This window comes from Kryptolebias marmoratus, linkage group LG19 (genome assembly GCF_001649575.2).
Source record: "Kryptolebias marmoratus isolate JLee-2015 linkage group LG19, ASM164957v2, whole genome shotgun sequence".
In the NCBI taxonomy this organism is placed as follows: Eukaryota; Metazoa; Chordata; class Actinopteri; order Cyprinodontiformes; family Rivulidae; genus Kryptolebias; species Kryptolebias marmoratus.
The window spans coordinates 15,715,100-15,742,831 of NC_051448.1; the positions used below are offsets into that span (position 1 = coordinate 15,715,100).

Sequence of the window (27,732 nt, forward strand, 5' to 3'; positions counted from 1 at the left end):
GGGGGGGACACGCTCGAATGGACACGAGTGACAAGTGAAAGAGAGCGAAGCGTGAGACTCGGATGGCACAATAACCAAAGCTCCGCTGTAAAGTAAAATTTACAACAAGAATTCTGTTTTACCTCTGATGGTAAAAATAACCAAGTGAGTTAAAACTGAGGGGGAGACAGGTATTTTAAAATAATGCCTGATTTGGTTACAGCACGTCATTTTGTCTACTAATTTCAATTTTTGCAGCAGTTAATTCAAAATCCATTTTGGATGAAAATATATAAAATACACATGATTTGGCCACAACTGAGTGTTAACGTATGACACCAGCAAGCAGTGAAAGGTTAAGGGTTGTAGTATAAATTAACTGTCATCCACATGCAGTTTATTCTGTTCAGCCTATGCTGGTAAAGGGCAAAAACACTGCACAGGTAAGGCCTTCCCAGGGAACAAACAAAAATGAAATGTCACACTTCAGGCTAAACTCCTGCAGTGCAATTAGAATCCCACGTTACACACTGGGATGAAGCTGGGGCACTTAGAGAAAACTTCGATACAGAAAGAACCTGGAAACTCCACACAAAATGACCTCAGCCTGGATTCGGACCAGAACGAGTCTCTCTGTGAGGCAACAGTCAGAGCCAACCCCACCTACGAACGTTTGCACACTTTTAATTATCTTCACCAAATGCTAATTTAAGAGCATGCTGATGTTGTGGTAAATCAGGTATCTGCAGATGTTTTCTCTTGTCTGTGAGACTGTAGATTGCATGTCCACACCTCCCGCTGCCGTGACGTTAACGAGCAAGTGAAAAAAAAAGCTGTCTCTGACGCTCCGAGATAGTGAATCTATTTTCAGGAGTGGAGAGCGTGTGGAGTGAGGATGAAGGCAGATGTGTTTAAATGCCTTCCGCCCAAACCCGCAAGTGTTTGTAGTTAGTCTGAGTTATTAGACACCTCTTCAGTTTGACTGTAGGTTCTATATAAAAAAAACAAACAAAGGTTTCAATTGAGAAACGTGTCGCGAAGCACCCAAGTTTAACAAAAGATGTTATCATTAACAGAAACTTTCTGAAAAATTATGACTTTAAAAAGTTCTTGACTAAATGTTGGCTCAAAGCGGGCCTTCACATGTGCCTCTAATGGTACCATTTAGAACCAAAGTCAGTCACTTTAACTGATCACATTGTAATGTCACTATTCTTTTATATGTATTTATTTTAATTAGACACTATTTGTCTGATTTTGTCAACCTGTTTTCCAAATTATAGCGAATAACTGCAAAAGAGAAAAAAGCTTTCACTGCCACAGTCTGTTCATAGCTACTGCTTCTAAAAACAAACTTATTTCAGATTTATTTGTTATAAAGACCTTCAGGGTGACGGCTATAAAAACATATCAACAGTTAATGTGATGTTGTATTTGAAACAGACAGACTTGTTTTTATTAAAAATGCCTGAAGAAATGTTGGTTGTTTTTTTTTTAATTAAGTTACCGATTCAAAAATACCATCAGAGTGAAATGATTCACAAAACATTTGAGTCATTCGACTCAAGTTATGTGAATCAACTCAACTTTAGTCATCTTTTCCAATTTCATTTGGATTGCCATCATTTTTATTTATTTATTTATTTTTTTGACCTTTATTATACCAGGTAAAATGAGAACCAGTTCTCATAATCAGACCCCAGTTCAGAAACCATCCTGCAGGTCCTCTTACTGCTGTGAAAAATTCACTAGATTTTTGGGGGGTTTTGGGACATGATTGCAGCATCTGATGGTAGCTTTAATTACCTCAAACTCTGCAGTTTGGACATCTTTGAAAAGGCTTTAATTTCCTAACCGTGATTCATCCTATAGAGTTAGTGCAGATGATTATAACATCATCTAGAGATTAACAGGTAAAGCTTTTCTGCTATGGTTGAAAAGACGTTTTCCTAACTGACTTATTTGTCATTAAATCCATGACACTGATGTGATTAGTTAAAGCTAGCCCTTAAAACATAATGACAAAATGTTTGTTTTTCCCACTCAGCAAAGGCCTGGCCTTTTCCAAGCTGTTTAAAATGACTTCCTCCAAGGTTCAGTGTGAAAACCCATCGTATCCATCACGTTAAATCTAATCAGGATGAGCCCTGTTTTCCTGCAATCAGTGCAATGCTTTTATCATCAGTTGTGCTCCTAATATTTGTCAAACACTTGAGATGATTCTTGGCTCGGCAGCTGAACTGAAACCGATACACATTTTGGTTTCTCAGTCTCCGCGCTCGCATTATTTTGAAACAGAAGCTGTATTAAAAGACGCGCACACACGTAAATCGCAATTTGTTACTCGATGATATTTTGTTACGATCAAACAGTGATTTAACGAATTAGCCAGCTGGATGTTAGTGAGTTACCAGCTGACTGGCTGGCAGCCAACAGAGCGCTCTGTGAAAGTCAAGAGTCGTGCATATGTGTCAAAACCAATCAGAAATATTAAAAAAGGTGTGTGTGTGAGTGTGTGTCAATCTCCTATTCGGTATTCCCCCCACTCAAGGAACTTGCAGTAAACTTTGACGTCACAGCTCACAAGCAGGAGTTGGCAATTAACCCTTTTCTGGCCTCTGATTTGGATGTGCTAACTCATATCCAAACAGTTTCACACCCGACCACAAACTCCACTTCCTGCAGGACATCCATGCTCAGTGAGGTCAACATGACCCCTTTATCCACGAAAACCAGCTCTAAAATCCAAACCAAACTAAACTGGGAACTCTCTGCCCTCTGGCTTTACTTCCAATTTCTTTCCACAGAGGTTATGAAAGCTTTTTTTTAAGGGCAGCTCTGACTTCACACGGGCAATACAAACCAAGCTCATACTTCTGATGTACAGGGACAAAACAAGGTGCCCAATACTCTAAACTCCCAAAGCACCCCTCACAGGACACAGGGACTGACGTGGCCTGTTTTTAGACGTCTTTCATTTTGCAGCCAGTGCAAGACGGCACATTGAGACACTCCATTCAACTTCTTCTTTACATACACAAATCAATCATATTATTACTGATTGAAAGTTTACATTTTTCAGTCCAACAATGCAAAGCAGCACACTTAGCAAACTTGAGGTCAGACTTGGTCTTAGCACAGAGACAGAAAAAAACATTTAACTGGACGTTTTATTCTGAAAACTATAACCAAGATTAACTTCAGCTAACTGCAGTTAGGACATTGCTGATTTATGATTGCTCTTTAGGTCACTGCTTTGTTTGAGTCTTGAGCTTCGAGAAGCTAAAGTAAAAAAATGTTTCTTATCTGGGCTAACTTTAAAGTTTATTGTCCTCCCATCGACCAAAAACATGGATGTTATTGGTCTATGGGATAGATTGAAATGCTAACTCTAAATTGTCTCTACGGGTCTGAGTGAGCGTGTGAATGGTTGTAAACATGTTCCCACAGCTATGCGTGCACAGCAAGACAGAAAGCTTCCCAAGTTTATTTGAGAAATCTGTCATAAAGCTGTAAGCTAAGCTTTACCAAGCAGGATACAAAAAAAAAAAAGAAGTCACACAACGCACAATGACCAGGGAGCAAAGTGCAACATGCTGCTGCTCTGAGACCTACAACTGTAACAATCACTCAGTATCAGAAGCCGATTATGGCCTTCTGTTAGTGGCAGGTTTGTTCTATTACCATAAATTTGATTTAATGTTAACATTTACTTTATGATAGAATCCACTTAGGATGACATGTTTTCCTGTAGTTTGCTCTACACATCAGTCCCACAGCACTCAGGCCCTGAGAGGATTATCATAAACTTGGAGTGTTGACACTCGATAAAACTAGTCTTTGTTTTAACGACAGACTTGGAAGGTGTTTAGATTACACGTGTTCTCTGAGTAAACGGCACACATCGTTGTTAATATTGCTTGTGTCTGGTTTCATGTTGAATTTTGGTGGTACAAGGCTGACGTGGAGGGAGCAGCGTTCGATGAGTAAACAAGTGCTTATTAAGGATGGAGATCCTGTTTGTGTGTTTGCTTGTGTCCACATGGCACAAGATATCGGATTTCACAGGCTGCTGCACCTTCCGATGGCCATGAAGCTCAACGGGTAGGCTAATGATGTGAGGATCAATTGTGGAGTGAGTTAAAAAAGGTTAAACAGTAAAAGCAGAATCTATTTTGTAAGAATAAAAGCTAAAAATCCACTTTTGCTAGATTCACATTGAAAATCCAGTTTGTTCAGAGTCAACTGAGGCGTCTGCATTTGCTCCAGCAGGGTGACTTTCATATCTGGACTGTGTGCGTTTCTCATATGTCTCTCCATGTTTGCCCTTGTTCACACCCGTTTGTGTTGCTGTGTGTCGAACAAAGTTTGACTTCTTTGGCCCACTGGTGTTAGCTTGCATGTCTGATAAGTAAGCTGGGAAGAAAAGACTTTAAATCTTTATTTCTAAAAAAGCCAGAAAAAAACCCTGTTTTTTTCTTTTAACAAAGGAGAAAATATAGCCAAGAAATTTCTCTTTAACCTAATTCAAGCACATAATAGATTCTCGTTTTTAGGATCCAACTCTTATCTGGCCAAAGGTGCAACTGAAATAAATAAAGAACGACTATTGCATTAGATGATTTACAAGTTCCATACGTGTTTGTATTGTGTTTGGAAAATGCAGCGCTCTCAGTAGACTTTCCAAACATCAAATTGGTGCCACTGGTGTTTTCTGAACAAGATGATGATCGCAAGGGAATCCATCACACCAGGCTCAAGCTAAAGATTACCTCCAGAAGCCCTTCTCTGTAGGAGCATCAGCTTTATCAGAAATATTTCTTCATTGAAAGAAGGGTAAAGAAGATCTCAAACATCTATGATCAGCAACAGTTCAATTTCACCCACTGGCACGGCTTCTTTGATGTGAACACTTAAAGCTTGCATAAATGAAGACAGGGAAACAAACAATCTAATATAAATCATGATTTCTACTTCTCAAATGACTTTATTACGAACCATTTTTGAGTCAAATAACTCAAATGAGAGAACTTCTGCTGTTATACACATTCACAGACACAATTAACTACAATGTGCAGATAAAAGCCAAGGTTTTTCTCTGTCACAACACACAGGTAAAAAACCTCTAAAAAATTCTGTATTCATTCCTCTTGTACTTCTTTTTCTCAGCTACTCCCTTCTGCAGGGGTCCTCACAGCGAGCGAAGTCACATTAAAGATTGTGGAATTGTTCCTAACGTAACCTGGACTCAAACCCACAGCCTAAGGATTACGAGACCACCGCACTGACCACTGAACTACCGTGGCCCCTCTCTTGACTTCTCTGGGACTGTAAAGAAATGTTATTCCACTGACGGAAGGAATGTGTTTTTTCAAGCCAAATGATTATCTTCTGTCATCCTCTTTTCCTTTTATAGTTGAAGATCTCTGCTCATTTGAGGCTTCTCCTTCATAGGTTACATAATTAGCCTAAGGCTGGGCTGGAAACTGGCTGACTGAATATATATGCAAAAAAAAGCATTTGTATATACATTTATTGTATTTTACATTAGTGGTATGAATATCAGCTGAGTTTCTCATAACAAATACTTTTCCCTGATTTGAACATTTTTTGAGCACAGCTAAAAACATTGTACATCAGGTAAACAAGTAGAAAAAGGGGGGGGGGTGTCTCTGCTTGGTTTGCCATGTTACTGACATAACCAATATTTTTACATAAACCTGAATATCTTCAAAAGCCTAACAGAGCACAACCAGCTTAAGTGCACAAGGTCTAATCCAAACAGTTAATCTTTTTTTCACACTTTTATATCACAAAGAATGGCACGGACATTAGGTTTGTCCTTTCCCTGCCTGGTTTGCAAAGCTACGAAATGTCTGCACATGCAAGACAACAACTGATTGATTTCTCATTTGAAGCGCTGTGCACAGAAGCAAGACAGGAGTTGCTGTTCTAGTAGCACTGTTGCACATAGGAAGTTGTAGAATAGACCTACATACGGTTTGTGTCACGCCTCCTAAAGCGCCAAAAGATGAGCTCCAAATAAATAACCCTGTTTATGATAGTTTTGTCTTATCACTGTCCCACAGAAACTTATATACTGTACAGTTTTTATTCTCTCTATAACACAAGTTAGTTGGGTGGACCTGTCGTATTTGACCAAGTGTTTGAACTCCAGGCATCTAATCACATTGCCATCATTAAATACCACTGCCTTGCAAAATGTTAGAACTTCAGACATTACAAATGGCAGCTCTCTAGAGACAATCGCAAGGCACAACTCTCTAAGGCAGTCACATCAGGGACAGGCTGAGGTAAAACTATAAACATCAGAGCTGAGATGCACTCAATGAACTCACCGCTTTAGGCTTTCCCTTTTGTTGTCACAACTTCATTTAGCACCCCAGCGGACCATCAAGCATTCCCAGGTTGACAGAGGACAGTTAAAACAATGCTTATGTTAAGGACTCCTTTAGGATAAAGCTCTCAGTCAGGGGGATCCCTGAAAATAATGAGGTAGAAGGGCCAAACTTAATCCGAGCCCGAGACCAGAACACAGATCTCTGGTTAAAACTTCCCTTATCTATTTTTGTGTAACAGACACTGAAGAAACCCCATAAGGGAGCTAATAGGGACAACGTAACTACAAGAGGCTTACATTAGCAGATTAATAGCTGAAGCAGAGAAAGACTACATGCAATTACAAAAATAGTCAATGAAAAAATAAATAGATGCAAGGATTTTTTTTAAACAAAAAATTGTTGGTAAGGAAGAAAACAGCCTTACAATTTAGCTAAATGGTCCAGTCCTGATGAGTATGTGCAAATGAAGCAATACAAAAAAAGAGCATTTTATAAGAGAGTGTTGTACAAGTTAGGTAATAATAAACAAATCTACTGGACCTCTGGTATTAGAGAGGGAGATACGTCTATGCGATTGATTTTAAAAGGTCATCATGCAGAAAAAACCCCCAAATATGTAGGATAACATGTCACTGCCAGACAGCTAAAATGTTACTATAATATTTGTTTTTTGAGATGCCCAACAGAAGCAGTCAGCCCTGAGGAGGCACAGTGGGGAATTATTCTGTGCAGCACTGCTGGATGCATGTGAGGACACAAACACAATTTGACTCCAGGCTTATTCTAATCTTAGAATTAATGGATACAAATTTTGCTTGAGATAATGAAGGGAGAGGCAGGCCAAACTGTTAAAGTGTGATCATTTCTGGATGGAGTTAGGTAACTGGCCTTTGCAAAGGGATGCCTGCAGAGTGAAAAATACCAAAATATTTCAAAATGACTACGTTACATCATACAGGCGAAGCTGAACTGCTCTGTCTACTGCTGTGCTATGACATTCTCATTTAGACCGGATTAGGAGGTCAAAGGTTTGTTTTACCCGGTTACACATGCACCGCTGAAGGCTTTTCAAGGCCAGGTGTATCCAAATATGGACAAAACAACTCAGGATACATATACACACAATGCTGGTTAATCTAGGAGAATGATTTAACTCGTGCTTCTTGGACTTCTTAGTGAGCGGGAAAACTTATTTGTGCTGGCTACTCCTGAAAATGCACCTTATGGAGCCAGAGACAACACTTTAAGAAGACCGAAATGCTCCAAGTTTTTTTTGAAACTTCAGATGAGGGAGAGCTATACCACATATAAAATGTTTGAGGTCAATGTAGCACTCCAACCAGTCTCATGATGATTTAAAAGGATTTCAGAGACCGCGGAAATTAGCAAAACAAAGAAGGGTTTTGGGTTTGATCTGGACGGTAGGACACCAAAGGGGGAAAGAGTGGGGGAAGCTCAAAATTACAGGAGTTTTCCCATTGCCCAAATATGTACCTATCAAAAGAACATGTGTGCCCTGCTGAGCTGAGGATAAGGCAGCGAGCGGAAAGGAGCCGTGGAAATAGAACATGTCCATATAGAGAGGAGAGCAGTGGAGACAGGGAGCAGGAAGGGCCAGGGGTTAAATGCTTCCCCAGAATGTGAGGTTTCCAGTGAAAAGAGTCCCCAGGTCCCCACTGACTGACACCCTTAGGGTCTACTTTGAGCGTGCTTGAGCACAGGCGGAAAACACAGTTTTCCATGTTCAAGTGCCATGTTTATAAATGTTTGAAACACTAATCATGACAGACATAGGGTTTTTATGAGGCTTTACAGCTTCAGTCAGCATTAGACTTTCCCTGGCAGAGAAAGTGAGTTTCAGAGTCCTAGGCAAACAGAGAGAAAAAAAAAAAGAAAGACAAGAGACTGAAAGAGGAAGACGTGTCCTGACAAACAAAACAACCCACAGATGTCGTGCTCCTCTCTGATGCCCCTGGTCTCCATAGCAACTCTGCTGGCCAGTAATAGCCTCTAGTCCGCCTGGTTGCAGCGCCGTCATGAAGACGTACACTCAAATTAATCCTCCGAATGGGATCTCAGTGTGTATTTATAGCAACACAGGGACTCACGGGGACCCACCCAGTCCCATCATCCCCTAAGGCATTGCTGAAGAACATACATCTCTAAACGCAGGCCAACAACCCCCATCATTAAAAGCCACAAACACATACACACACGTGTGCACACACGCGCCATTAAAAACAGATCCACCAACTCCCTTGGTTCTAGTAAACAAGCCCTGTAATTGGCAATAACAGATAGCAGGAATTATACATTAAAGCTGGTTTGTGCCGATGCTTTCCTGAGTGCATGCAAGAGCACTGGCTGAAATGTCTGTTTAATATTAACAGATACAGCCAGCCGAACACTTCTCTCACTTATGAAAAGTAACACCACGAATATCGAATAGATTGTAGTATCTTATTTATACTGTTCTAACAGTCAGGTTCAATAAGTACTTAATACAAAGTGAATTATTTCCAAATGATTACTAAATGTACCAGAAGAAGTAGGTAAAATATATTTTTAGATGCATCGCATTGCAGACATAAATGATTTTGAATTGGTTTTCACATATAAAAAAGCGATTTTCTTAATGTTAATCTGAGCTGCCACTTTAAAAGAGTCAGCAAAGATTATGTCATTGATGCAATTTGTTTTAGTTGAGTTACCGTAGATAACTGGTAAAAACATGTTGCAGTAAAGCTGTGATGTCACATCTTTTTTTTTTGCTGAACCCTGAAGAATATGCCTGTAAATAACAAATGAAGTTATAATTACATGACTACCTTCAGAACTGACTTTAAAACATTTGATTTGTGTATAAATTTCCAGTGATAAACGCAATGCTAATCACGTTAGCTTTTCTATGATGTTTTCAGTGTTAAGTTAGCATTTATGCTAATTGCCAGTCAGCAGCCTGTAAAAAAAGCCTGTTATTGTGAACGCTCCATTAGGTATGAAAATATATAAATCATTGCTTGATTATGTAAAATAGCCCACAGTCATTTAGGTTTGAAGAAAATTAAAATGCATCAATAATTGTTGTATAATCACATTACAGTGCTCTGAATCATAATCAAATCGAATCATGAGGTACCTAAAGATTCCCACCTCGAAAATGTATCAACAGATGTTTCAGTAACTTTTTTTGTCCAAGACTTGCCTTGTCAGAATAATCCCATGTGATAGCCTAACAGCGTTGAATTGATTTGCAGGAAAGCCATTTTAAAGCATTCAAATTAGATTTATTATTTTATTTGGCCGGAAAATTCTGATTTGTCACAGACATGTGAACCATATTGTGTTATTGTGATTGGGAAGGAGATTCTTATATATAAAAAAAATCTATAAATGCAATATACCTTCTGCTAACTGACTTTACACAGTGCTTTGCCATGAATATTACCCAGAAATTCTGCTTGTTTTTTTTTTTTTCTTTTTAGAAAGGTGACAGCAATTTGCAGTTCAAACCAGACAGTGAGCTAATGATTACATAAAAGGACTGAAATACACTTAAAGCCTCTGTAATGGATGTAGGAGGTGAATCTGAGTGTACTTACCAGGTGACAGAGGGTCAGAAGACTGAGGGGAGGGGAGATGCTGGAGGATAGCGCAGGTCTGCTCTGAAAAGAAAAACGGGAGAAAAAAAAACATGTGTGAAGTGTAATTTGCAGGCTTCTGACGCGCTAACTTTGTTATTAAGCTTCATCTTGTACACTTACAGTAATATTGCATTTGCTTGTGATGCCCTCAGGGGAGACTCTGACACACAAACACACACACGCACACACTAGGGTCTAATCACTCGCTTGCAGTAATTCTCCTCATCCTATTTGGCCAGAGCAGAGTTTTAATCATTCCTCTGGCTTCTGCTAAATAAACTTTTAATAGGAAGCTGCTTCCCCTAAGAAAGGCAGCCTTCGTCAAGCTGAGTGCTGGAAATGAGCTGGCAAATTAGACAAACCGCGCCAACCTCCGCATCTGCTCTGCCGAAGCCTTTGAGCGACAGGTACGAGAGGGAGAATTAGAGACAGTCGGCTAGGAGCATAAAATGCAAATGCGAAGTAAAGAGCGGGTCAAAAGGACAGGCAGAGGCGTAACATAAAGAGGCAAAACTGGAACGACGTTAAAGCAAATAATTCTCCTCTTAACAAGACATCTAATTTCCTCAGGTCTGCACCAAAGGCAGGACAAATTCTTTAACGTTTCCTGCACTTTGCAGAGATTTCTGCATGTCTTCTGTCCTCACCTCATCATAACAGCTTCGTCTTACTTCCCTCAGAACAGAACAGAACAGAACAGGAACGGGACGGTAACAGTTTCTTTATACAATCACTTTACAAGATAAACTCTGCCAGATAAGTGTAGACAGAGCAGGAAATCATTTAGCAACCGAGTGAAGAAAAGAGCCTAAACTCCAGCTTGTTGTTATGTCTCGGGTTATCACTTAATTTTTCTGTTGAATTTTCTTTGGAAAGCCCAATCGAACACGTGACTTTGTCTGGGCTCTTAGTTCTGTTCAGAGCATTTCTTTAACGTGAATCAAATCGATTTGACAAAAGAAAAAAAAAACAATTCTTCCTCATTCAGTATGAAACTACAAAACTACAGCATGAACTCATGCCAACATTAACTGGACCTACACTAAAACGTGCAACAAATTCTGTCATTAAATTACTTATTTATAAAATCCCAAATATATGTCTCTATTTGTGCTCCTCCTTTGTTTCATGACTCATGAATGGAGCCGTTATCACAGATGGTTACACACCTCAATCTGATCTCTTTTCTTGCCATAATTATCACCCCCCCACTGAAAGGTGCGTCTTTGTTTGCCTGTCTGTTTACAAAATATCTCGTGAACCACAGGACAGAAAGTAATCATCGTGTGTACGCCAACAGCTGATTAACTTTTGGAGCCAACTCCATTCAAGATGGCCACCCAAGCTAATGAACCTTAGCAAACAATTTCTGAGAGTCTTGTGTAACACATATAAGGCTCCTTGCTTTCAAATTAAGTCGTATAACAGGCAGCATTGATGAAGCAGGTTTGTGAGTCGGTGCGTCACAATTAAATATATAAATTTATGTTAAAAAAACCTGCCTATTCAGTCCTGTAAATCAGAGGTTCCCAAACCCTGGGCCATGGACCGGTAACAGTCCGTGGGTCATTTGGTACCGGGCTGCACAGACAGAATAATTAACTTACAGTATTTCCGTTTTTTTTATTTTCGGAGTCTGAATAACATTTATTTCAAAAACTGACCGGATTCTCTCCACTACATCCATCTATGACTCCCTCTTGATGCGTGTCAGAACGCTTATCTTGGTCACGTGATCCGTTACCGCTAAAAACAAACCCACAAGCAGCAAAATGAGTAAAAAACAAACGTCTCTGGAAGCCCTAGATGGGACCGTCTGGTTACTGAGAAACAGACTCAGGGCTCCCACTGATTCAGCGTTATGGTGAGTTGTATTCTTTTAGGTGTATCTTATTTTGAAGCGCATGTTTAAACATCGCCATATTGACCAGAGAACATTAGGGGGAGGAGAGGCTGTTATTCATGTTGAGAACGAAATACCAGGATGCAACTAACAAAGCTTTGAGTACACGTTGGATTTACATTTATTACGTTTTAAATAATACCCCCGTTTTCATGCCGCTCGTATCATTTTATTTTGTTGTATTTATCCACCACACCTTTAAAGGCTGGTCCATGAAAATACTGTCTGATAATGAACTGGTCCGTGGAGCTAAAAAGGTTGGAGCCGCTGCTGTAAAGCACTATTTGAGCTATGAGCTGTAATGAAGACTATGGGCTGAGAGCGAACTCATGTTGTCTTTTCTGTTGAGGTAAGCTAGTTAACCAGGAAAACTGTGCTACTATAAGACTGACAGCAGCCCTTCAACTGAGAAAAATGTAAATGTGAGTCAGAAAGTAATATAATGTGCAATATACCATAACCTCCCTACACAGATACACACACAGAATACATATATTCTGTTTTGTGATTAAGACTGAGGTTGGTGTGTGCAGAATATAAAATTTGGGATAATATTTTTTTGACTTGGTGATCAAGAATTAATCCTAACAGTTAATATTAAAACGGGCTTTTATCATGGTCGCAGCTTCCACAGAGTCTTCTGACTCGCTCTCCTTTCCCTCTTCATGTGGATGACGAAAAGGTCTTTCCCACAGTTTATGTGGATCAAATATTCTACATGTCAAGTGGGCCAGCTGGATGAGAGCTGTTCACAGGCCTCTTTAACCAATGCAGAGGATGGGTGGGTGCACTCTGCACCAAAAAAAGAAAAGCCATGCCAAATATGCTTCTAAACTTCACACAAACTACAACTAATATGGGTTTTTATTCTGCACGCGCACAACTTGTCCATAAAGGTAAGTTTTGTTTTGTTAGTCCAGAAAAGTAGAAAATTGGTAGCTAGTGATAACTTAATGTAGAAAAGTTGATCCTGAAAGCCTCCTGTTAAATTAACAACTTTACAGCAGAGAACAAACAAGTTCACCACCTGGGAGAAAAACTCTTTTGGCCTCTATAGCTGATTTGTTTTAGATACATCCAGGGGTTAAACCTTTTATATGTAACCTTTAAGCTTAAATTTGAAAATAATGAGGGCCGTCACTGGATGAGCGATGTTTGAATCCAGTGGCTGCTGCCCAAGGAATTAAACTTTAAACGGGTGGCTTTAAAACCCAAGGAGAACAGCAGCCAAGGGACAAATTTTAAGAACGAGACACTCACAATCTAATCACTGACGTCACAGAAGCTACGTCTATCTTATATAACGTGGTCTACGACTGATGCTCCGAGGTGCTACCATGGAAACTTTATCAAGTGTCATGGCTGGGACAGATCAGTGATGAATACACAGTGCCAAACAAAAGATGGATGCATTTAGCTAGCTGACAGAATCTGTCCCCATCCTAATTCTGTGTGGGTGTTTTACAAGTACGAGTGTATTTTTAGAAGGCGCTATTCCCAGTAACATCCAGCAGCTCTATAATAATTCCTTTGATTAGGGCAACAGGTAAGAGGCTGTTAATCTCCCCCCTGCCTCTCACAGGATTTAGGTGGCGCAAACAGTGGCAGGTCCCCCATCATCACTCAACAAATGACAGCTCAGGAGGGGAAATACACAGGGGTTCTGATTAAAAGGGCAGCTACGTTAACACACCAATGTCCCGAAGGGATCACGAGACGTGATATAACACGAGAAATTGCATTATTGATGCAGCCTGTAAAAGCAGTTACATATCAAAAACCTTTAAAAGAGAAATGTAGCTATTCTAATAGTCGATTGTTAGACTGCAGATAGTGGTATTTCATGGCAAACGTGCACAGATTTTGTACAGCTCCCCCAAAATATCTTAAGCACTTTTAGAAATCAAGAGAATGACAGCTTGAGTGCCAACAGCATATGCTCCCGCCTCAGGAAAGCGACCCAACCCAATGCCTCTCTGTGGGGTCCCACTGAGAGCTGCTCCGCTGCCACGAGCAGCACCTGCCAGGGCAGCGAGAGGACACGCTCATTTTGTCCCTCACGTCATCTAGACTCATCCTCTATATTGCTCTTCTGAGAGTGATGAGACATCAAACAGCATCCGAGCCCTGACTGAAGGAGGATTATGAAAAAAAACCCAACAACCACCCTTTGTTTACCATGCAGCTGGGTGGCGGTGTATCTGAGAGGGTTGATGCGGGGGTGATCGGACTGAAGATTGAAAATCCAAAGAAGCTCCGTCCAAAAACCACAGCATTAGTTAATAAACATCTTTTAGACTCACAAACTAATGTTTCTATCTTTGTTTAGTCTACATGTAGCTAAAACAAGTAAACGGCATGTTCTAAATTATTTTGGGCTACAGCTTATTGTTGTCACTGTGAGGCTCTCAGCTTTCAAGTCACAGCCTTCATATTTCATATTTTTTAATGTGTAAAAGTCTATTTTGTTCTTTTCTTTGCTGCTAAAATGGATGTTATGAGCGTGCTGACCTCAGGGTGTAATTAAGGATGCCAGTGCATAAGCACTGACGTACCCTATTTACTACTTGTCCACTAGTCTTCTGTTTCTGTCATGACTTTTGGTTTGCAACTCCTACCACACCTTTGGAAAAACCTAAACAGAAAATACACCAAAACATAAGGCTCAGTCAGGATTTCTGACAGCAAGTACATCATACCATGAAGACAAAATTAACAAAAAAGTGGAAAAATTACCTGAAATGAGTGAGAAAACCCAGCTCTACAGCTCAGTCGTACTGAGTCACAAAAAGCTGGACTTTACAGGACACAATAAGGTTGGGCGATATGTAAAATTTTTTCAGCCGATATTTGTCAGTCCAACAAATGATGATGGGCGATATATTCACGCAGGTTACGTCTGGACTTTTTTTGTCATCTCAAATGGCACGAGCAAATTAACATCACTGGTAATGTTGCTAACAACCTGCGCACCCTGCTGAAACTCGATAAAGTAAACATACTATAAGTAAACAATATCCAGTCATTTATTTATTTTGTATGCACCAAATCGCTCAGCGGCAAAGTTTTTTTTTACGGACTCCGCTGGAGGAGTTCATTTTTGTTTAGGTTTTGTTTATTTTTACATTTGTCATTTTACATTTAGCTGAGTTTGTAAGACAGAAACACTGGAACTGTAAACACAGTTATACTGTTTTAAAAAAGGTCGTCTCTGTTTCCCTTCCCACCACTGTGGTTATTGTTCAAATAAATGTGTTTTCTGAACGCACGCTACTCTTTCTTTCTGTTATGAGTTTGAGTGAATAAATCAGCAGGAGGATGGAGGGGGGGATGTGTAGGCAAAAAAATAAAAATCACTCTTAAAAATGGCTTAGCCTATCGTCGATGGTCGATAAATTTGTGCAATCGCACAACCTTATGACAGAACTAGCATTTTGATATCTTAATGGTTTTTCACACAACCACAGATAAAAGCTTTATGACTTTTACCCCAGAATGTTCAACTTAGAGTGCGCTGATATCACACTAACTGTTGAGCTGTCTAAAATTTCCAAAATCTTTGCAAACAAACTTTTCTTACTCCTACAGTCTTTACACCTTTTATACAGTTCATACATCAAAATGTTGGCATTTTTGTGTTTTTCTCCAGTGTGGCTCTAATTCTTCAGACATTTTCCACCCTCTGATGGTCGTTGCATCTAAATCCTTCTCCCTGCAGTCAGTAAAGGATGCTGATTGGTCCCAACGACTAAGACTTGGCAACAAAGCTTAAAGCCTGAGAAAGGGACTCTCTCATAATTGTGATCTGGCAAATTTTCACCAAACAATCTTGAATGGAACATATAGTTTGAAACAGAAGAAATCAAAATAGAAGGTAGACATTAAAAAAAAAAAACCGGCTGAGAACAATCACGCAGGAGGCAGCCAGACAATGAGAGAAAGGCAGAGACACCAAAACATTTCACATCCACTTTGACTTTTCAGTTTTATCTTCTCTGCGCGCTGCTGTCAGGAGCCGGCTCCCCGAGGGCCCGCAGGAGGCAGCCAGCCAGCAAGAGGAAAATCCAGGCAGAGACAAAAAGGTGAGAGGGAGGATTTTTTTTTCTGCTTAGTGAGTCATAGAGAAGCAACACACAGAGAACATTACTCTGTTGGCCTTGGAGAATGATGGACGACTGTCTTTAATGAGGACAAAATTAGGTCGGGGTCTCTCGGCACATGCACATCTCTCACACACACAGGGAGAGCACTTCTCTCCTTTTCCACCATTATGCTGGCTAATTAGTGGATTACATTAGCAGGAACCAATACCAGGAAGCCATTCAACCCCAGCTAATACTTGTAGCCATTAAACAGTATAATTTGTGCTGGTATGACACAAAATACTGCTGGGATGTAGCCTCTGCACAAAGCTGCAAACATGAACCCCTTTAATGTTACTTAAGCCCATTTCAGGCCTTGAATTTGTAAAACAGGCTTTCTCTTTTAGTAACACTCTGTGGCCGCCTGTGTTACAAAAATATTCCATTATGAGTTAGCGCAAACGAGACGTGATCTTTGCAGAGGGAGCAGTAAATTACACACCATACAGGACGTTGTCCATGAGAGGGAGAGTGCTGGAGAACTGCAGTAAGACAGAAAATTAAAAAATAAAACCAATAACCGTTTGCTCATAATGTTTTTTTAGGGGCCAATGTTAGTTTGTGGACCAGGTGTTTAAATCTGCATACAAAGAAACATCAGGAAACTTGTGAGATATGATTAAAATAAATAAAAAAGACCTCTAAAAAAGCCCACATCACTTTAAAGTGTCATGTCTTTGTGTTACACTTGGTTCTGTAACATTAGAAGAGGAGCAACTTTTGTGCTGCTTGAAAATTCCACACTAAGAAGGGATGCAGAAAGCAATGAATGAATTGGACATAAGCCTGGGTGTTTTCAGTTTTGTCGCGCCGATTTCAGCCTCGTTTGTTTACGTCTCCAAGAAGACTGTAATTAACCACGGGTCACACCAGCAAACTGCTATTTTACATGTTAATGTGCTCCACAGACAATATATGGCGCATGTTTAACAAAGCACAAAATTTAATAAGAATATATGATTGTGATAATGGGCCAAATACAATCTATAAAACAAAACGATCGCTTCTGTGTTATGCCCAAAAACAAGGAGCATGGAGGAGCTGTTGGGATGAGCTATTTGACAAAGGCCCCTTTCACACCGGATGACGACCCGATACACACACCACAGACTACGTGACCTATTAGAACGAGGCTGGATTGCGACAAATTTGGAAAACTTCCTTCACTGAGAGGGAAATCATGACGCTGCTACACTCTTAGTAATTGATTTAGGTTTTCCCCTATTTTTTTGCATTTCCAAGATGCTCTAAACATCGTCACTTAGGAGGTTTTATGCATGCTCAAGACCCTTTACAACCTATTAAGCTCTATCACACATAATGCAAAGACCATCCACATTCTGGCTTATTTTTTTTACATTGTAGCGAGGCTATCATCCAGTGTGAGTGGGCTTTAACACGTGCAGTTTCCCATCTAAGCTCAAACACAAAGATTTTAAACTTGTGTTAAAATCAGACTGCAGCTGCAGTACATCCGGCAAAGTAGAATTTACTCTTAAAACAGAAACGACTGTAGTCTGAGGATTTCGACCAGTTTTTCACTTTACATTTATTATAACAAAACTGAAAGAACAGCATGTTCATACGTTGATCCGGCCTAATGTTCAATATCCTTCCCCTAAAAAAAAAGAGGATTTGCGTCATTAAATGGATGTCTGAAAGAGTTTTTTTTTTCCATTCAAAGTCTGAAGGGAAAGTAAACAGCAATTCTGTTTTTTTACTCAAAAAGTAAAGCACTCAGAATTTTTCTGTTTTAAGAATTAGGCAGAAAAAAAAACAGCAGTGAGAAAAAAAACTGCAGATAAAATAGTCAGTGTATCTACATTTTGCGATAACATAATGTCGCTTCAGAAAAAAAAAAAAACTGTCTTCCACGATTTCCCAGTGAAGGATTTACAACACTCCTCTCCTGATGCATTCAGGCTGTGACATTTTATTTTACTTTCACAGCTTGTTATGATAGGCATCTAATGGATTTCTGGGAGAAGCCAAGAAAATGACATGCAAAGAAAGGCTTATGAAGTAATGATTGGGATGCCATGACAGATATTTGGAAATAGATGTGAGGAAAATAAATGTTCCTGTTGTGCTTGTGTTTTATTGTCTTCTAACATCTGTTTGATGCTCTGCCTGTACTTCTTATTCGAAGAACCATAAAACCCCTAATAAAGTCCACTTTCTCTGTCAAAAAATGAAGACAAATAAAACCCACGGTATGCACACATGATGATAATCCAGCTGAGGATGTCTGCATGGAACCCGGCATTCCCTTTGGAGCCATTAGATTATGCAAGCCAATGATAAAATAAAAACTGTGCCATGTTCTCTGCTATTTAGTTTAGTGTAGCTGAGCAGGATAAGTAGCAAACTGAGCTGTTAAATGTTACATAATTATTAGCCTTATGTTAGCTGTCTGATTAAAAATGAACTTCTGTCAAACAGAATGCACACACGGCCACGTTTCAGTCACTTTCAGTCATCACGTCCACATTTGCCTTTCTTTAACCCCTGCCCAAGCCGTGACCTAACCAGACTTTCATTACCACAATATAATCATTGCAGCCTCGCACAGACACACACCGTCCCTCTCTCTCCTTTTCCAAACTGACAAGAACAATACTGTGGAAAGAGAAAGAAGCAACATTCCTGCTGTTTATCTGGTCATCTGATTTGGCGAGCGAGTCATGTGTCGGAGCTGGGTGGGAGGCTTGTCGGGATGCTTTGGGCTAAACCTAGCAAGCTTTATGTATTCTGCTGTTTCCTGCATCTTAACTCATCCTCTGACAGCGTTCTCTGCTCGTATGTGAATGGGCTGCAGTCCCATTCACTTCCACTCACATTTGGAACTATTTGTGTTTCTGCAGCTGTAAAACTGCCTTTCTGAAATGGTTCAGTCATGTCACACACAGAGCAAATTCTCTTCTTTTAAAACTTAGACAGACAGCATAAAGAACTGACCCAGATCTGGGCTGATTGGGTTAAAAACAATACAGCAGTTCAGAAAGCAGCCTTATTTGACAAATCTGTCTCTGAAATAATCACGATGAATGTTAGATTTTTTGCTGACTTCAGTGACTGACGGTGTTTTGTCAAAAAATAACTGTCTATTATCGGCCTGGCTTGGTAATAATAGCAATCCAGGAGAGGATGGTACAAAGTCAAGCTTTACATTCTGGAGCGAAGGTCGACAGTTTAATTGGAAGTGCAAATTACGTTCACATGTAATCCCAAAGTGGATTGAGCCATGGGTAAAGTGAATGTGCACATTGCAAGAGTGTGTGCATTTAACAAAAGAGCAGGGAGGAGAGCCAATGTATTTTTGGTCCCACACGTGTGGCCAAGAAACAATCTTCATCGCCAAAGTGCTGTTTTTACTCCTCAAAGCCTCTTTCGCGCCCGTTGGGATACTCCTGCCGCGTGCTACTGATTCAGCTAAGCTAACGTTGCCAATTTCTTGACAAGAAAGCGTAAATATTGACTCGATGACTGCAGCTCCCATCTGTTGGCGTAACAGCGAACGTTTTCTTTCTCTTTCCGTCCACATTGCTTCCATTCGCCATCCCTCTCCACCCCCCCACCCCCCTCCTTTCCAAGACTGCTGCTGGCTGAGAGTCTGCAAAGAAACCCTGTCATTGTATTCCCCCTCCAGACACACTTATCCTTGTAGTGAAGGCACATGCTCTCTCATCATTGATCTCTGTGCCTTTAAGCAGCAAAAAGTGCCGCCGCATATCTTTGCGATCTACAACATCCGAACTGGCGAGGGTTGAAGCGAGGTTGTTGCTCGGTTGTGTTTGAAGCTGAGAGTGAGCGGAGGGTGAAACCGAACCTTTCAGCCCCTGAAACAAAACAGTCATGATGGCACAGTTCTGGTAATTTGGGAAGTTGACAGTTTGAGTTCAAAAGCTGAACAACCCCGTTAGACATAAAATTTCAGTTCCTTTATAAGAAAGCAATAAAAATATTCTAACAACTAAAGGGCTAGCACTAGTTGCAGCTGTTTTGGTCAAACCTCGAAAATAACGTAACGTAATTTCATGTGAGATGGCAAGATGTCATGCTTGTAAAACAGTTCATGACAGTTAAAGATCTTGTTCAATCTCTCAGAGCTCAGAATAGGTGTTGGGGAGCAGTCTTAGCTATGAACACACAACATTTTAGGCCATTATCTGTAAAATTGACAGAGTTATAGCAATTTTGGGGTTTTCTTAGGTCAGTGGTCTGTGGCAGCCATCTTGAATTTGGTTCAAAAGTTAATCAGATGTACATCCAATGGTTACTTTCTGCAAGTCTCATTAAAAATTGCCCAGTGGGTCATGAGACGTTTTTGTAACAGACAGTTTCAACACACACACACACACAGGCAAAAACAAAATCGCTTTTCGCCTTTCAGCGGCGGGCAATAATAAAAAGAGTAATGTCAAGTTTCTTGACATTATACTTTAGGGAATCTAATAGACATTTAAAGACGCGTTCCTTTCAAAGAGACACTTGGTATTGGTTGAGCCCGAAGTGAATGTCACAGGCACGCTTTCTGTGAATGTCAGTGTCTAGAAACGAAGCTGAGGGTGTGACAGTGTCTCAGGGAGTTGGATCCATGTAAATATTTGCAGTGGGAGATTAGGTGTGTTGACTCTAACGATGGTCCACCAATACTGAAGCATGACAGCTGCTGCTGATAGAACTGGCATCTTCACTCTGTGGAGGGATGTGAGTTTTTCTGTTTCAATAGAAAAAAAACCTGACCTTCATGGAGTTTTTTTTTTAATTGGATAAAAGCGCAGGAGTATGAAGAAATAACATTTTATTGTGCAAAAGATTTTTTTAATTAAGTGCATTTTAACAAAAAACTGTCAATATACAGGGCTCCAAACTAACGTTTTGCACTGCAGAGGTCGGTTTTACAACATTTAGATGAGCCCAAATTTTTCACAGCTCTATTTCTCACTGATATTACCTTCTGCGTCCCAAAATTTGGCATGTTGATGCTCCCATGATAAAAGCGCTGTTAGCAGACAAGTTTTGGCTGCATTCTTTGCAGTAAATGCAGTGCAGCGCTTCGGCCTGTCTACTAAATACATACAATTGGCTTTTCCTTCACAGCTGGCTATTGCTCTGTTTTAAACTGAGTGGTGCTGAACGACGTTTCTGATGTATCACAGGGACTAGTTTTATCTGTGTTAGTTTTACTTTGGCAGACACATTATGTCGTCAGCTGATAAACTTTAAAATGTAAATTATTGGAAAGCAAATTCTTCCTCCCATCAGGCAGCGTGTAATAAAGATCATAAAGGTTTTACTACAGCAAACAGGAAGTAGTGGTCCTATTGAGAACTGACAGATTGTTTAGCCTTGTCACTACTTTGTACCCACATTATTATTATTATGTGGTCAGACCTGGGCATTCAGGCTGAATAGAACAAACCTAAAATGCAGTTTCATTCGAATCAGGCAGAAAGCTCCTAAATAATATAGCTTCTAAAGTTTGCCTAAAAACACAGGCTGGTCAGGTTGTGATTTTTCTGCATTTCATACAAGCAGCACCCACTTCAAAACACCTGCACTGTCCAGAGTCTGTGCCTGGCCTGCCTAGTTTACATATTATGATTAAATGGTTACACGCACCCCAATGTAGATGATTTAATGTGCAGGAGGACACTTTTTACAATATCTGGCCTTATCAATGTGTCATAGAAATGGTACTTTTTTGACTACAAAAAAAAACCTGCTTGATCCTATGTAGGGTAGCATGGCTCTGGTGCCATGGAATGCATGTAGGGCTGTATGCACATAAGGATGCATGTATATGATAATAGTTTTTACTCAAGCATAAATGCATGGGTACAAAGTAGTAAACATTTCATTTTGTCAACCGCTTGGTATGATTTAGTGGAAAAATAAATTGACTGACACCCCTATTAATAACTGATGTTCTCAGTAGCAACTTGTTTAAAATAATATAGTAATTCCATAACAATAATACATTAACTTTAACAGCACGAGTAAAAAAACCATGAAAATATTCTCAATCAAATTCAGTAACCTGACAGTGTTTATTTCATGCCATGTTAATAGTCACTGTCAACAAAAAAAAAACTAACTGAGTTCCTCTTTTTAGATATCCAGCATTTAAAATCAAATAAAGGAACTAAAAGCCTCTGTAGACACTTCCTCTGCCAAAACCAACGTTTCTGTGGACAATTACACAATAATCTTTTAAACACCGTAAAATCCCATTCTAAGAAGAACTAGTTAGAATCCTGTAATCAACAGTAATTGCAGATTTGGGAAATTTAAAATTACATTCAAAATGAAATGTTTTATTTGCCACTGGCAAAATGATTTTCATAAAACAACCAATTTGGCTGCCATTGATGCTAGATCTAAAAGACACCCAAGGGCTGTCCCGCTTGTAACTTCAGTTGTTTAAAGGAAGTACTCAACCTCACTATTTATTTTAGTTTAATGGTCTTTTAGTTTGTAGCAGGGCATTGTAAAACAAAAAATATGTGTGTAGGTACAAAACTTCTCAGTTCAGTTTTACTGTTTATAAAGCTTGCTTAAAATGCACAGGTTTGGACAAATCATAAAGATAGGAAAAAAACAAAATAACAACAAAAAGACTGCGATGTAGGTTTTAATGGCCAACTATAAAGAACAAATTAAATTGTTTTTGTATTGTTTTTTTAAGTTGTCAGAATTTGCCCTCCATTTAATGTGAAATGGAAGAACAGCAGAAAAAAATATATTTTTACTTTCCAGCTCAGTTTTTTGAATATTAATAGACAAACAAACAATTACAGTTTATTATACCTATATGTGAAAGTGTAAAGAAAGACGTATTTAAATAGGAATAGGTCTGTTTTTACAAGACTATGGAAAAAGTAAATTTTATAAAATTTGAAAGGGGAACATAAGCAAAAGAGTAACTTATTATTGCTCAATTGTCCTTGGCGGAGAGCGCACTCTTTGAGTGTCCTTCTGGCAGAATATTCAGAGCTTTTTGTTTAGTCTTTCCCTCTCTGCCATCTTGATTTGTGCTATTGTGTTTGGTCTTTGTGTTTAATACATAAATAACTGCGCGTCGGGCCCCGCGAGTCGTATTTTTAAAAACTTTCAAATTGGACATCGATAATCTATCTGCAGCAATTCAATGATTGCTTTCCATCAGCAAAGTAAATCTGTTTTCCTGTTATTTATTCTCACTTGACAGTGACAGCGTGCTCGTCATGAAACAAATACATGTTATGAATGATTAAAATGTGCTGTCTACTTTCTAAAAACAAACACTCAGAGCCCTTTAAAACTTGCTCAGGCGTATAGCATTCATGCTACACATTATTATTGCAGAATCTATCATTAACACAGAACATATTCCAAAGAGCAATCGCATCCCAACTTCTTTATACTGTCAAGCTTGGCAGGAGGGAGCGCACGGAGGCATACAGCAGCAGCAGTCTAGCAACCTACTTATCAGTGAGCGATGCTTGGCACTGGACCAGCAAACGCCTCGCATCCGGCTCGCATGAATGATACTGTGAGAAATTAGCTTTGTTGCTTTCATCATTCAGCACAAATCCAATAGAATGTGTGCTGTCTCCAGCCCTCAGTGCAACTTGTTTGCAACATTAAACGTTCAGGAGCAAAAAGCATCTGTAAATGCTAATGAGGCCTCCTTAAACACAACGAAGGAGATGGAGATAGATAAGGCACGTATAGCGATTACATAACTTATCACGTTAGGCCTACAGGAGGCAGGTTCTTGTACATTTTAATTTAGTAATTTATAAGGAAGGCTGGGTTATTAATGTGCCAGGAGGAGACAGATGGTCTGGATGGAAAAAAACTAATATGGAAGAAGTAGTTTACATTCTGTAAAAAGAGTCTTTTCAGCAATTGTTACCAGATGGTTGAAAGCGAGTGATGCTGTTAGGCAGAGGCAGAGCCTAACCAGGACTGAATGAAAAGAACACAAGAACTCACCAGTTCAGCATCAATATCGTTCAGCGGGAGAGGCTCATGTCTCGGCCTGCAGAGACAAAAAAGGACAGACTGTAAGAAAAAAAAAGGGAGAGGAAATTTCATAAATCACAAAGGCTTGAATATGGACTTATTTGGCAGAGTTCTTCGAACCTAAGAGAGATGTGCGCATACCGTATCCCACTGCTCCCCCGGCCAAAGACATCACGAAAGGGGGCAGACGCGCCGTGATGCAACGCGTTTCCAACATAACTACCACAACACCAGGCATGTCAGTCGGTGCGCCAGGCTGCTCGTCTGCTGGCCTTTTACGCCATCTGCCTCCTGGAGCGTCCGCGCTCAGATCTTTTGGCGAGGCGTTAAAACATCCATAAGGACGACCGGCGACTTTGGTTTCCGCTGAGGAGAAACTACACTAAAGACGCTCGACGTTGGGTTTCTGCCAAAGGACAATATGCTGATATTTCCATCTCACTATGGACGATCGCCAGTACTGACACTAATACATGGATACAATTTCCCCACACACTGTCCCATCTATACTGTAATGTTTTATTATTATTATGCCTGCTCTTTCCACAGAAAGAATCAAATGCTTTGGTTCCCAAACCTACTTTGAGTGCATGCAAATTGATTGCATTTTATACATACTTTCAAAGAAAACCGAACGCTGGGAGTGCAGCGCATTGATTTATTTATCTTTTCACAAGTCAAGTCTTTCAAGTCTAACGCGCTGATCTGCTTCCTGGAACTGAGCTGAGACAAACTAATACAAGTGGGGAAAAGTTTGCTAATCTGAACGCGAAAGAAGAAGTGTAACGTACAAAAAGAAAACAAAAAGGAAAGCAATGATGACGAACACCCAACTCCTGAATGCAAGGAATTCTAATTAGTCCCACTAGAGAAAACTAAACAAATCAATATAAACTTGCCGAGTTTATCACGACAAAAAGAAAAAGAAAATTCCTCACCATATAAAAAAATAAAAATCCTAAAGTCATCACTGAGAAACGCATGCCTACGTGCTACTCTAATATCTTCCAAGGCAACACATCTGTCTAAGACAAGAAAAGTATTTATATAGAAGCATTTCTTGCCCAGGTGTGTTTTCGGTTGTCTTTTATAATAGCAAAATATCTGATGAACCACTTGACTGAAACTCTTAAATAGCAATCCCTGGATGTTTATTTACAACTCTTAAACTTTTGAAGCCAACCCAATTTAAGGTGACCGCCGCAGCGAATCAACTCCAGCCAACTCATAAACAGCTACAACTCAGTCACTTTGTCATAGATTGAGCTAAAATCGGATGTGATAGGAGCTGAGAGCCAGTCACAAGTCATGCTTCAAGAGCCAACACATCTGGCAAGACCGTGCATGAGATAACGCAAGAAATCATTTACAAGGTTTGACCAAAAACGGCTATAACTCTGTCTCGTCTTAGTGTAAAACTGGTATGAAATGTGGCGGGCAACATGCATTATTTGAAGAGATCCTTCAGATGTTTCAAGATGTTTTGCTCTTTCTTATGATCATCCCTTCAACCATGACCCCAAACTATAGTTGATTTGTTTGCCTTTCAGTGAGTTCGAGAAAAAGAAAGTAACTGTGTCAAATAGTGAACAAATAATCAATCAAACAGTAAATTTCAATATGTCTTGAATCTATCAAGCGCTAAACCTTAGATTAGTTTGCATCGCCACCTCCTTTATTTTTGCATTCTCTCTGTTTAGAGTCCAGTAGCAAAAGTGTGAAAATGTAGGCATATTAGCCAGATGAGAAGTAACAAGTCTGAGAAAAATATTTGGTCATAAAGTGCATTTAAACTGACCAGAAGCTGAGATCTGAGTGTTTACAGAGCATAAAAAACAATACTCTCAAAAACAGGCTCAAACCACTGAGTGTAAAAATAATTTTTACGTCATCTGGTTCAAACAAAAAAGGGTGAAAAAAAAAAGAATAAAAACAGGAGCACGCTCTCAGCTGGGCTTTAAGCTTCTTAGTCTATTCATCAAACTACCTCCCAGTCTGGGTTTAAGCTACAGGTAAAGGATTGTGTGTGAGGGAGGGGGAGAGAGCCCGTCATGTTTGGCTCTATTATCGCCACAGAAAAGGTTGTTTTCCTTCCCATATTGACGGTAAACTTTTGGAGATAGCAGAGGACAAACACGGCTTGAAAGAAGGTAACGTTGGCCCACCTCCGGTTTTACAGTGATGAGCACTTACACGCTCTGCGCTCCTTTATTAAAACTGTTGAGGAGGACGACATTTACGACGGTCTGAAATACACCTGAGCTGCAGTTTATGAGAACAATATCAGGTCTCTCTGCAAATATAACTCATAATATATGTACGCATATATAGATGGACACATAATAGTTGTTCAGGAACCGTCTGCAAACACTCAGTTTAATTTCGCACACTGCCAGACAAGGTCAAAACGATGCATTATGACCTATTTGCAGAGCAAATAGATATTTGGAGTTACCGACATATTATTCCTGAGCAAATATGAATTATACATCCTGCTGCGTGTGGTAAAACGTTCTTTGTAAACAGACACCAGGTAATGGCTTTAGAATCAGGGACATTACATAAATGCATCTTCTTTTAATTAAATCTCTGTAAGCAAAATATATCACAAACCAGTGCAACTTTTGGAGTCAACCTGATTCAAGATAGGCAACTAATTGCCCTCAGCAAACACAGAAATGGCTCAAAACTCTGCCAATTTTACAGACACCAACCTGTAATTTGGTGTGTCTGTAGCTGAAAGTCATTCAAAACACATACTCTGAGCAAAATTATGTTTTTCCCCAAAAAATCTATGCGCCATTTCTCAACACAAGATCTTGGTTTAAAACTCTGGCATGAAAAGCAGCAGGCGATATGCATTCCTACAAGAAATGCGAGGCCTTTAATTACTTTATTGCATTACAAACTAATAAAATGGTAACATTGGCCTTTTAAAAGCATATCATATGAGTATTTTTTATAATCTCCATCACAGTTTTCCTGGTTTATATTAACTGTAGTGTAATGAAAAATAAAATATTTTCATAAGGATTACACAAGTAGACTATTTCCCCTTTTTTTCCATTTAGGAAATCGACAGAAAAAAGAAATAGCCTCAAATAACATGCTATTACCTAATGTTCAAACGGATGTTTTTAATAAAACATGATTAAAGTATAGAGCAGGGCGTATCTAAATAATAATAATATTTTTTTTATTTTTATTTTTTTACTGTTCACCTGTTGTGTCTCCCCTTTATTATTACACCGTGACTGCATACTGGTTAAACTCGGACAAACAGCCAAATACAGTCAGAATAAAATAGGAAACTTGTGTTTTATAGTTGTAAAAACACCTTGCACGGTGTGGGCTGCATGGCAGCTGCAGCGTCCCGATGCAATTAGTTACCCGGCGGATACCAGCCGTCCAGTCTGTAGGACCTTGCTTTTTAATCTTAAACAGACTGTATTATCATTTAATTAAAGCTGTTATAGGTCAGCTGAATGCAAATGTCCGCGAGGCAGTCAAATTCACGTCTAGGTAAATCGAAAATGTAGATTAAAAAAATGGAGCTCGGGTTCGTGTGTTTGACTTTCCCAGTCCGGTGTTCCCCGTCATCTGCCTCCCCGGCTCTGGCTGCTGCCTCTCCGTCCCGCTGTAAGCTAGCTGCCTCTCTGCCTTTAGCCTCCCGAGGAAACATCCCCCCC

General features: G+C 39.7%; 1 protein-coding gene across 5 annotated transcripts in view; it reads right to left on the reverse strand.

Annotated features, from left to right (window-relative positions):
* LOC108231822 (1-phosphatidylinositol 4,5-bisphosphate phosphodiesterase beta-4) overlaps positions 1 to 27,732 on the reverse strand; it is a 63,572-nt gene that overhangs the window by 35,118 nt on the left and 722 nt on the right. For 4 of the 5 annotated variants that reach the window (XM_037981521.1, XM_017409156.3, XM_017409154.3 and 1 more), the window contains exons 2-3: positions 24,014 to 24,059; positions 9,944 to 10,006 (exon numbers count right to left, since the gene is read on the reverse strand). The gene's annotated coding sequence lies outside the window, so the exon portion shown is untranslated. The remainder of the gene's footprint in view (positions 1 to 9,943; positions 10,007 to 24,013; positions 24,060 to 27,732) is intronic. The other variant, XM_017409155.3, reaches the window with a different exon arrangement.